This window comes from Ursus americanus, chromosome 1 (assembly GCF_024610735.1).
Source record: "Ursus americanus isolate L20-20 chromosome 1, mUrsAme1.1.p, whole genome shotgun sequence".
Classification (NCBI taxonomy): Eukaryota; Metazoa; Chordata; class Mammalia; order Carnivora; family Ursidae; genus Ursus; species Ursus americanus.
The window spans coordinates 87,947,857-87,960,659 of NC_142127.1; positions in this window are offsets into that span (position 1 = coordinate 87,947,857).

Consider the following 12,803-nt stretch of genomic DNA (forward strand, 5'->3'; position numbering starts at 1 on the left):
CTACCCTCCTTTTTTTGGTCCTTGTTCTCACAGTTTTTTCTTCATCCTTTCTGCTTCTCATGTCTACTTATTGGTAAAGGAGGAAAAAAAATCAGAGTAGCTCATTTAAGGACAGCCTATCTTGAGGTGTAGAAGGACTAAGCACAACATCAAAGGGAAGAAATTCACAAGAATGACATTGATAGATGTGATACTGTAACTTGCAAGACTTTTGTATGTCTCATACTTCCGTAAAAAACACACACAGGAAATGTTTGTTACTTATATCTTTTCTATAAAGAGCTCTTACAAATTGGTAACAGAGAAACATATATAGCTAACGAAGGAATTTAAATGGCCGGTAAAAATAGAAAAAAGGTCAAGTTGAGCGGTAACAAAAGAAAATTGTTTTACAAATTGAAATCACAATGAGATGTGACTTCTCTGTGTCTAAAAGAGACAAAAATATTTTTTGAAAAGGTAATACCAAGTGTTGGCAGAGTGTAGAGAGCTGGGATTTCCAAGCATCGTAAATTACAGTGTTAAAATGTACGGTGTTTTGAAAGGGAAATGAGGCAACACATATCAAGAAACAAAAATGTCACGAAACAACAAGTCATTATTCTACTTAGAGTAATATTTTTAAGCAAATAATTAATGTTTTATGCCAAGACACCACTGTGAAGATGTTAATCACAACACTGTTTATAAGAAAAAACTTGAAATTTGGAAGTTTATGTCTAACAATTGTCTTAATGAATTACGGCGCATGAATGTGTGGGCTTTGCAGACATTTAAACTCATGTGGTAGAACAGTGATTTTTAAGCAATTCTTCGTGAAGTCCTCTGGGGCGGGGTTTTGGGTTCTGGATGGACCATTTTTGATCGGTACTTTTCTGTGTTATAAACTAGGCTTCCATGTATGATTTAATTTGAACCAAAGATTCATAGTTAAAAATAGTTTAAAAACCACTCTGGGAGAAGAGTATTTAGGGAGTTGCCAGATATGTTCTGTTCGCGCTCCAGATCCACTCTCCTTCTTCAGAGAAGGCATGTTTTGATAACTACAGTTTCTATTTGAATTATAGACTTTTTAAAAATAATGAAGAATTATGTGTGTACGCTAACCAATTCTAAGCATATTTTTGCTACATGGGTTTCTTCATTTGAAGAACACTGTTTTTACTCTGATGTTGTTTTTTACCAAAATTTGAATTCATGTTACCGTTACCCAAACTATTTTATCTTCAGTGTTGGACTTCTTAACTGAATTTAAAGTATCTGCAATCGTGTCAGATCAAACTTCCAAAGTTTTAGTGTGATTGTATGAACCAAATTTAAAAATGGAGCTTTTTAAAAGAAAAAAATTCAGATAACTGATTTCCTATTTGAATTGTCTAAAAATACTGATATACAACTAGAATTGTTTGGTTGTTAACCATTTTCATTTTCAGCTACTAGAGTCCACAGATTAAAAGATGTCACTTCATTTTTTTGTTCACATACAAGAAAATCTGAAATTAAAAAAAAGCAAACTTATGTTAGAAGAACATTCATTTGATCTAAATGCAAAGTCATAAAGCGTCATTGTTCACAGGTATGTAAATAGACTCTCTATAGCTATAATGTGTAAAATTATTGTTTTGGGTCATGGTCTTTAACAAAATACCTCTTAATGAAATAGATGGCGGTGCTTCCTCACCACGTCTGTGTCTTTCGTAGTTCATGTGATTAGCAACGGGACTCTCCCTTGTGGTGGACAATAAATGTCAACAACATTATGAGTGAATTACATCCCCATCGTTAGCTTGCTTGAGAAATGGAGATTCAAAACTTAATTTTTCATTAAATGTGAACCTAAGTGTTTTAGAGGTCACTACTGGTGGAAGAGTTATTGAAAAATAACAAGTTTACCAAACAATAAAAATAAATAAATAGTTGAAGCTTCTTTTGTACCCAAAAGAAACAACAAAGTTACTGTAGCATGTTTTGTTACTCAGTGTGTATTTCATATATATGTGTATGTGTGTGTATATATATATATATATATATATATATATATATATAATCTGTAATTTCTCACCTTTTATAACCATCTTACTGGTTGACTGCTATCCATTAGCTGTGAGCATTTCTCAGTTTTGGCACATCCTACTGCCAAATGGCTGCAGACTCCAATGACTAAGTAGGGACAGCAGCACCAAAAACCTCTAACGCCACACCTGGGACTAGGAGACGCTGTCTCTGTGTGCTTGTGTCCAGGCACACTTAAAAAAAAAATTATGATTAGTGGGTACCTGGAATACTTTTCTTGGAAAGAGGCATTAACTACATTGGGTCTGGAAATGGTAGAGAAAAGAGTTAGACTTCCAGATCTAACCACATGTTCAATACACACATATCTCACATACTACCAGATGACACCACGGCAGATACTGAAAGTATAAAAGGGAGTTTCCCAAACCCATCCTTCCTGCATGATTTCAGTCCAACCATGAATAATAAGACTTATTAAAAAGTGGGGAATCTGGGAAATGTCACACTGGATATGATAGTCAAACGACAGATTTTCTCCAGGATTATTCCAGGCAAATGTGCATGCATAGTCACCTTATCTACACCCCACCCACGCTTTGGTAAACAGTCCTTTGTGAGCAAAACCCTTCTGCACTCGTCCTATTTCAAGTGTGCCATCTGTTTCCTGTTGAGTTCCTAGCAGATACAGAGGCTGTTCACTATATATTGTTGAATGACAAAAGAAGATTACAAAGTAGAGTGACAGAATGCTCCAAATTAAGTATGCTAGGTAGTTTTATATATGTAATTGTATAGAAAAAAATTCTGGGGATATATGCATCAAAATGTCACTTATGGTTATATCTGGGTGGTAGGATTAAAAATGACTTTTTTTCTTTTCTTGTTTTCTTTCTGTGGATTGAAAAAATATCTCCAGTAAGCATGAATTATGTTTGCAATAAGAAAAATAAAAATTATTTTTCACAGTCTTTTGCGAGTGGGGATGGGGGGTGTTAAAAGGCGTGTTATTGGCTCTCTGCTGTAGATCTCATGGACTGTATTGTATTCTGTAATGTGTATCTACCACCACATTAGCACCCCAATTGCTCCAATTTTCTGCTACAAAAAGCAACACTCTGGTGACATAATCTCACAGATTTTCACTAAAGGCCGGTGCAGAATTTCTCTAGGATATTATTCAGGAGTATGGATGCTGGTCATAGAGAATATCTGAACATAAATCTGATTTAATTGAGTACTACCAGACCTTCTTTATAATGACTATGTTAGCCTACACTCTCGTCAGAGTGTGTAAGGATACCTTTGTCCTCACATCCTCACAAATACCTTGACTTACCCAATTTTCTGATAACGTCTGCCAATCTGATAGGCATAAAATGATATGTTATTGTTATTTTATTTGTGTATCTCAGTTACAAATGAGTTTGTCTCATCCTATTCTGTTTAGGCAATTAAATTTCTTCTTCTGTGATTGCCTGTTCACATCTTTGCCCATTTTTCTATTGGGTATTCTGTCTTTTTCTTTGTGTTGATTTCCAGGAGTTCCTTGTATATACACAAAGAATTCAAACTAAGCTACAAATCCAAGAAAATTTTTGATTAAATACAGTTGGTCAGCTCTCAGTTGTCCATAATAAGGGTAGGGAATATATGTTTGACAGATAATCTAAAACTCATTACTATTAAGTTTCAGAATGTGGCAGGGAACATATCCCATCCATGTGAAAGCATGCAATCTTGATGGTGCCATTTGGAATCCCAATTTGGGAATGGGAACTATCCAAGGAGATTCACAGGTGATGGAAGTAGACTTCATTTGCCAAACATACTAGCACTTATAGTCACGACCAAACTGGTTATCACAGAGGCATTTTTAGTTCCACTTAATAGGGATCATAGAAGTAATGAAAATGAATGATAAATGCATGGATGATAATCGACATTTATTGGGTGCTCACTGTGTGTCACTCACCATGCTACGTGCTTTACATACATTATAACCTGAGTACTGTTATACTCACTTTACAGGTACAATAACTTAGATTTGAAGAGCTTAAGTACTTGCTCAAGCCCACCTAGGCAGGCACACTGTAAGATCCAGGAATTGGGAGCACCTGGCTGACTCAGTCGGTAGAGCATATGACCCTTGATCTCGGGGCTGTGAGTTCAAGCCCTAGGTTGGGTATAGAGATAATTTGGAGAAAAAATCTTTTAAAAAAGATCCAGGAATTGATCTTTATAGGCTAAAAGAACTTCTGTGTTAAAAGAAAAAGCAAGGTCTATCATAATTCTTTTCAAAGTTATATTTTTAAATAATTCCTAATTATATAATCAATAGTCTTGAAGAAATCATTTAGGGATAACAGAAAATTAGAGTTTATAAAGCCCTTTGATAATTATCTAATTCAACCCCCTAAATTAAGGAATTAAAGCTCAGGGAGGTGATCCAGTTTATTCAATATTATACAGCTGATTGGTAGTGGGGCTGGAACTAGAACTTGTACTTTCTGTCTCCAGATGAAATTTATATATATTTGCAGTTGTAAATATATGGGCTAGCTATCTTCAAAAGTGAAAGGAGAGCCAAGTGAAGCCATTTTGTGAAGTAAAAAATGTTTTGGGTTTCTGTAAGGGAATGTTGAGTAAAGATGATTTTCATGATTCTTAGAAATGGGACTTTGGGAAATTAGGTCTAGTGTAGGCAGAATGAAGCACAACCTTCTCAAAAAGAATATGACAGGAGAAGAGAGAGGCCAACTGAATACAGAGGGCCCAAGACCTAGCATTCTCAGTTTGGAAAAAGAGGGCTCTGCCCCAAGCTACAGAGTCATCTAAAGATAGAAACTGGTCAGTAGCCAGAGTGGCTAGTACCTATGGGAACCTGAGTGCCGAGTGCTATGGATGAACATTAACCATAATAATAGAGGTGAGAACTATGCTTGCCCTCTCAGTGTATGAGCCAAGGGAGAAGATGGGAACAGAAAATCAGTGAAAATGGATGAGAAGGCTGTGGACACAGGCTTCTGTCCAAAAGAGAGAGGAGTCATCCCCCTTTCTCCCTAGTGACAGTGGCATCACAGAGAGCACTTGAGGACCTCTTTCAGGCACAGGAGGTAACAACAAAGTCCTCATTTCACAAAGTTCTATTTTCTGTGACAGTGCAGAGGAGGAAAGGGAGGAGGAATCCACCGGGGGGGAGGGAAACAAGAACATAGTTACTGACTGTAGCTCTACACCTGACACTGGAGGATTTTAGGGAGGCTCATTAGAGGCCAGGAAGATGCAAAGCAGGTTGAAGAAGCAAACCACCCTGTCAAAGAGAGGGCAGTGGAAAGAATCCAGAAATAGAGCTGGAAGATCCAGTTCCAGCAGGAGGAGCATGAAGGAGACAGATGAAGTGGGGAGTGAAAACCCCTTGGGGCGCTGGGTTGGATGCCGGCCAGGCAGGGTGGTGGAAAATAGCTGTTGGTGCCAGGAGAAGAACGAATTGAGTGCGAGGCCGCGGGAGGGTGGGAGGGAGAGGGCGCAGGGCAGGCTCCGCAGGAATCGGAGACGTCCAGTGAGGGCTGATGATTATTCCAGCTGTCCAAAACCCGTTCTGTTGACTTCGTGCTGGCAAGATGAGGGTCTGGATGGAGCTGAGAGTGGCAGGCGGGGGGAGGAAGGGGTGCTGGGGAGGGCCTGAGGGTCAGGGTATTGGCTGTCATGAACCCTGATGAGTGATACCACTGCCCCACGTGCTCCCCAAGAATCAGATTCTTTTTTATTTTTGTAGTTTGTGGAGTGCTGATCTTAGCCCGGATTGTGTTCTGAGACAGGCTGAGACCCTAAAACAGCATGTCATCTTGGGTCCTGTGGACACAAGATCCTTCTGAAAGGCCTCCCTAAGGAGTGCTCCATCACTGTCAGGGCCTTGGAAGCGCCAGGCTGGGGCCAGTGGACGGGCAGCTCCTTGGCCAAAGCCCACTGGTGACCTAAAATCACCCTTGATTTCTGGAGGCCTTACTGCCCTCCTGGCCTTCCTCCCTCTGACCTGTTTCTCAGGGCTGCCTCAGAGAAGTTTCTCTCTCAAACAAGACAGACCTGGGGAATCTGGCAGAGGAAATTGAGGCAAGCTGTGAGGTGCGTCCTCCAACGTCTTTCTCCTCATTCTTCAGCGTTGCCAGGAGATGAAAAAGAGGCAAGGTGGGAGGAGAGAGTGTCTTTAAAGTTAAGATGAAGATGGACTGATTGCCCTTCATCTCTGAACTCCGTAACCCGCTTGTAAGATTTGTAAGACTTCCTCAACTAAATATCTTTTTCGGGTTCTGTTTTGGCAGCCTTTGTTTAGACTATAATCTGTTTCATCGTGTCCTAGCTCAGATTCTAACCACCCCATTTTGTCTGCTCTACGCTTGCTGCTCACTTGATGTTAGTTTATTTCTTCTTTTTTTCTCTGCTTTTGGTAGAGGACAGGACTTTTCATGGGGAGAACCCAAAACTAAAATAATCCAAGCTTTGGAAATGGGAGACAACGCATATGACTGAGGGAGCTTGGGGAATGACAGATGACAGAAGACTCCCAAGAGGAAAGAGTAATGCAAATCCAGAAAAGAGATGAAAATTTTGAGATTTCCTCCTTTTTTTAACAGCCTTATTAAGATATAATTCGTATAGCATACAATTCTCCCATTCCAAGAGCACAATTCAACAGCTTTTAGTATACTCACAGAGTTGTGTACCAACGTATTTCTAGGACTTTTTCATTATCCCCAGAAGAAATCCTGCACTCCTTACCTATCATTCCCCAACACTTCCATCCCCCCCACCAGCCCTAGGCAACAACAAATTAACTTTCTCTATGAGATTTCTTAAGCCAACAGCGAACTCAGTCCAGGATTCCATGAATTTGTAGAATGCTTTAGTGTCTATGAAGTGTTTTCCCATAGGCACCTTCGGTTTGATCCTTTCATCAACTCATTCAAGTAAGCAGGGCAGGTAGTTTTATCTTGCATTTTTCAGATCAGAAAACTGAGGTGTCTCTGAATGACAACATTCCAGCTTCCCTACAGGAATGAAGTGACGCATCTCTTCACATCCATGAAAGAAAAATAAAGAGGAGTTTGTGAGTCATATTTCCTTCACTACGCCTTATCATTTAGGGAAATAAAAGCAGAAGACGAGGAGAAGAAGCAAGAAGGAAGGGCTGAAGCTGCATCTGGAGGAATTGAGGTGAAGCATCTGTTAGAATGCTTTAATTAAGATTTATGAGCTGCTGGAATGCATTGCCAAAGGTAGCTGCAAGATCTCCTTTTCCTGGGATTAAGGAAGAAGAAGAAGAAGGAGAAGGAGGAGAAGGAGGTGAAGGAAATGAAGAAGGTGAATAAGAAGGAGAAGAAATGCCTACAAGAGTTCTTGGTAGGATTTATTTTAGGGAGTAGTTGTATCAGGAGGCAGGGGGATGGATTAGGTGCTCTCCCAGTGCTACGATACCATGTGGGCAGGTGGTGGACACATGCCAGCCATGCTGATGGAGTTATTCATAGCCCCTACAAAGAGGAGGTCCTATTTATTTTTGGTCCTTCTGTCTGTAAAGTGAGATGCACTATCCTCCATCAGCTGAAGACAAAGCCCTCTAGGAGGCGTTGTAGAAACTTCAGAGAAAAGGCCAACGCAGAATCCCTGCCCTTCAGTTCAACTTCCATTTACATGGCAGTGTTCTGGTTATCTACGTCTGTATAACAAATGACCTCAAAGCTTAGTGGCTTAAAACAGCAATTCATCCTTATAATTCACAGTTCTGCGTGTCTACTGGGCTCTGCTGGGTAGTTCCTGCTTGCAGTCTCTCATGAAGTTGTAGTTAGGTATTGGCTGGGTGGGGCTGCAATTATGTGGAGGTTTTAGTCAGCCAGTCATCCAAAATGGTGCCCTTGTATGGCTGGCAATTGATGGTGGCTGTTGTCTGGGAGCTCAACTGGGGCTGTCAAATGGACTGTCCTCCTATGGTTCATGTTATGCGGGCTTTTCACAGCAGAGTTGCTGTGTTGTCTGAAGGGTCCAGGTTGTCTTCACTCCCATGCCCAGCACCTTGATGGTCATCAAGAAGGCTGGGTCATCCAGGCTCCTGGTGTGGTAGGCGGAATGTCAGTGCAGGGCTCCAAGAGAAGGAGGTAGAAGCAATTAGTCTTTTTAAGGGTCAGGCCTGAACTGATATAGTGTCACTTCTGCTATACTCTTGTGGGTCCAAACAGTCACTGCTAGCTCTGGATTCAAGGGGAGAGAAGATACACCCCACCTTTTAATGGGAAGAGTGACAAAGAATTCGTGACCATCCTCAATCTTTGCCATGCAGTGGAGGGGAGTCAGTGATAGACTAAGGAGTCCTATGAGAAAAATGCATAGAGCTTCAAAACAAAAATATACAAAACTATCCACTTGAATAAAGCTAGAGACGTAAGAATCAGCCAAGAGTGGTAGAGATTAAAATTGGAAAGGCCTGGGATGGTTAAAACAATTGGAATTAAGTGAACTACATCTTGAAATAATTCATGAGTTAATCCATTTATTTAATAGACATTTACTGAGCCCATAGCTTATGTCAAGCACACACACTACAAAAGATGACATATATGGTATGCAAAAATAAACATGACATGGTGCTTGCCTTCTAGACTGCTACCCAGAGTCTGGTGGTCCATGCATTAGGGGACCTCCTAAATCCAAAAAGTAGTTTCTTGTATACACATCACTCTCAGCACAAGGGATTATAGTTGATATCCAAAGACTATATTGAAACAATGCTGTGAAGACATAATGGTGTTGCTTAGGCCTCCTGATTTAGCATGTTATCAGTTAAAAAAGGAAATATTTATCATTACTAATAAAAATAGATGAAAGATATGAGAGAGAGTGGCCAAGTTAAATAGATTTCTCTGGAGAGACTCCTTCTGGTGTGTAGATGTGCCTTCGTAGAACATTATTTGGGGAAATGGTGTATATTCTGGACACTTGGGTTCAGTTGAAGTTGCTCAGAGACCTTGAGAAAACAGTGGCTATAATTCAAGCTGCTGGACAGAAGTTTTTGACAGATCTAAAAGGACTCCCAAGGGGAATGTGAGAAGAATCATTGCCTGTTTAAGAAACACTGCCTCACTGGTGCTCAGGGTGCATATTCCAGTCTTATTCTAAAGAGAAGGCACATTCCCGAATAAAAGAGAAGAACCAGGGAGGTAAACCATGACAGAAGCAACCAAAGTGGAGACAGAGCAGGACAAAGATGCCTGAGGCAGAGAAAATGAAGAGAAGGGGTTGCAGGTTGCTTACCCTGGCTTGGACTGGCCAAGATCAATTATTAGAGCTGATTGGATCGGAGAGTAAGTTGGTTGAAAAAGTAGCGTTTTTGGCTAATTTGGCCATAAAAATGGAATTAACTGGTTTCAATAGGAAGATCTAGATGCTAAATCATACTGGGCCACATGGAAAGCCTTTAGAAACAAGATGGCCCTTGGACAGGTGGTAGAAAAATGAGGACAAGAGATTAAGCCCTGCTTTTCTTAACTTGCCTTGGATGTTAGGCTAGAGTCATGTTGAAATGTCAGGGAGAAATGTTCTAGTGAGGGACAGGATTTATAAAGAAGAGGATGCATCATCCCTTCCTGCTCTCATCCACTTTTCATGTTACCTCCAACGCACCTTCCTAAAACATTGCTTTCATTATATCTTCCTCTTGCTAATGGCCTCCAGCAATTCTTTTTTTTTTTTTTAAAGATTTACTTATTTATTTATTTGAGAGAGAGAGAGAAAGAAAGAAAGCAAGGGTATGCATGAGGAAGGGAGGGGCAGAGGGAGAGAGAATCTCAGGCAGACTCCTCACTGAGCATGGAGCCTGGCCTGGGGCTCCATCTCACAACCCATGAGATCATGACCTGAGCTGAAACCAAGAGTTGGATGCCTAACTGACTGAGCCACCCAGGTGCTCCTCCAGTAATTCTTGTTTGCAGGAGCCAACATACTCCTTAGTTTTGCATTCTGGCCTATCAAGCTGGCCCCACTATTCAATTTTCCATCTGCTGGCACCCAACACCAGCAGAGTGGCCCTCTAGTTCCATACCCATCTGCCTGGGTAGTTTCTCACCACCTGAAACATACTCTGTCTCCTTTTTTTCTGATTCCAGTCAGTCTTCAAAGTCTTCCCCAACAATGACGTTTCCTGGATCACTCAAAATGACTCTCCTCTCTTCTTGCTTCTGTGTTCATTTGTTTAGGAATTCACTTATTCACTTGTTCATTTATTTGCTGTATTTATATTCCCCAGCTGAACATATTTATGAAGCATCTATGGTTTGCTAAGCACTAGGTGTGTTGATTTAGGACATATTCCCTACCCTCAAGGAGTTTGAATGTGCAAAGGAAGAATTCTCAATTTCTATAGTCCCCACTCAGAAGCAGAATTCTTGGCCAGTTTTATTCTTTGTGAGTTTTTCTGGGTTTTGTTTTTTAATCTGTAAAATATTTTCTTTAAAGGCAGAGGACCTGTCTTGTGGTGGTTTTTATCTCCCAAAGAGCGTTGCCTATATTAAACTCCCTAAAAACATAAAGAATTTGAGAGTGCTTGAGAGCAGTGGCCTGGTAGCAGCACATGTGTGAGTCTGGGAAATGGGAGACAGATCAATATAGGAGATTTGATGATCCCCAAAGAAAACAAATCACTTTGTATGATTACTGGGAACTAAAATCAGAGAAAGATCCATGCTTTCCCTGTTTAAAATCAACATAGATCAATGAGGAAAGCCTCTGACAATTTCGAATTTGTGTCCTCACCACATCCCAAAGTTTCAGGAGTGTGAAGACCTTCTTCTGGAAACAAAAGGGAAAGATGAAAGGAGGGGGGTAAACAGAAGGGGGAATGAACCACGAGAGACTATGGACTCTGGGAAACAAACTGAGGGCTTCAGAGGGGAGGGATGTGGGGGATTGGGATAGGCTGGTGATGGGTAGTAAGGAGGGCACGTATTGCATGGTGCACTGGGTGTTATACACAAGTAATGAATCATGGAACTCTACATCAAAAACTAGGGATGTACTGTATGGTGACTAACATAATATAATACAAAAATATTATTAAAAAAAAAAGGGAAAGTCACGGGGACCAAGTGGTCAAGCCTGCTGAAAATCTTGGTTGAGGGTCCAGTCATGAGTGAGGCCGCCCAGGCTGCTCACCTCTCAGGAGGAGTCCAGGACAGGCAGCAAAGTTCAGTTTGAAGAGTAGCAACCAAGGCTCCATTCTGGGATTCCAGATCATTGCTGGAATGGGGTGGATCATTCTGGTATTCCAGATTATTGCCAGTGGGGTCCCGAGACCCCTCTTTGCCTGCCCCTTCTTCTGGCTTGGCTTTTTAATGTAGGCTCACCCAACCAGGGTGCATGGTCTGGGGCAGGCATGGCTCATGTGGAAAACACAGTGAACTAAGAGTCAAGAAAGGGAGTTGTAACCTTGACCTTGGCCTTAATGACTTGTGCTACGCAAAGCAATCACTTTTCCTCTAGGCCTTCGATTTCCCATCTGAAAAATAAGGGAGCTGAAATAGTTCAGTTATTCTGTCCCACTTTTTTTTTTATTAAAACTCTTTTATCAAACACATCATAATACCCATGTTCAGAATGCAGAGTGTATGGAAGAGAGCGGAAGTGCCCAATGAGGCCAGAGAGGATTAAGCAGACCCCTCACTTGCTCTAGACACCCTCTCTTTTTACACCCCCAGCACATATTTTGAAAGCTTCTGGACCGGAAGGGTAGACTATATTTTTTACTGGTCACGGCGCATAACCAAACTAATTGTAAGAGACTCATACCTAATTCATACGTATTGATAAAGTGTGTACCTTCATTCCACTCAATCCTTGTGCTAGCTGTTAATAAAGCTCTTTTTTGTTTTTTAAGAACAAAATAAATGTAGCTGGGATGTTCAACATTTTCTTCCCACACCCTGATTGTCTTGCTCAATTCTTCAGGTGTCCACACTGCAGTTTGGAGATTGCTGGTCTTCAGGGACCCGCAGGTTCTTTCCAGCCCTGCTATTCTAGAAGTCTATGCCTGGAGCACAGAAACAGTGCTAGGAATTCCCAGCCATGTTTATTGCTCATAGAAGAAGGAATTTTCTGGATGCTTGGGAGAGTGATAGCGTAGGGGACTTGGTAGGGGAGGAAACATAGTCCACTAAAAACTCAAGGCTCTGTCATATGTCTCCCTTGGCCAGACCCACTCCACTAGCTCAGGCACCTGCCCGGGACCCTCCCCTGCTCTCACCTGCAGAGTCTCTATAGCCTCCTGGTCAAATTTCCCAGCACATGTCTGACATGTGCCTCTTCTCAAGTCATGAACCAGTAGCCCTAACCCAGGCTGTGCCAGGAGATTTTCTCCACAATCCGCTTATGCACAAAGAACAGCAGCTTGAAAATGCTCTCCACTACTGTTTAAGAAGTGTTTTGTGACGAGCAGGGAACTTAGGGGGTTGTATGCGATACCCTCTCCTTTCTCCGCATGCAGTGGCCGAGTGGTTGTTCTATTCCTGGAAAAGAAAGGGAATTTGGGGGAATTGCTGGGCTGCTTTCTTGGGAGGACTGTGGGGCTCAGGGGAGAGGCAGCCAGGCCCAGTTCCCGGTCCCCATCCACTCATAACTCATTTGAGAGATATGCAAAGCTGGCAGAACTGCCAAAGCCTCCTTGCCAAGGCCGGCTTCCCTCCAAGTGGGCTTCTATATTTATGTGAAACAGAAATAAAACGCAGCACTAAAAGGCAACAGACACA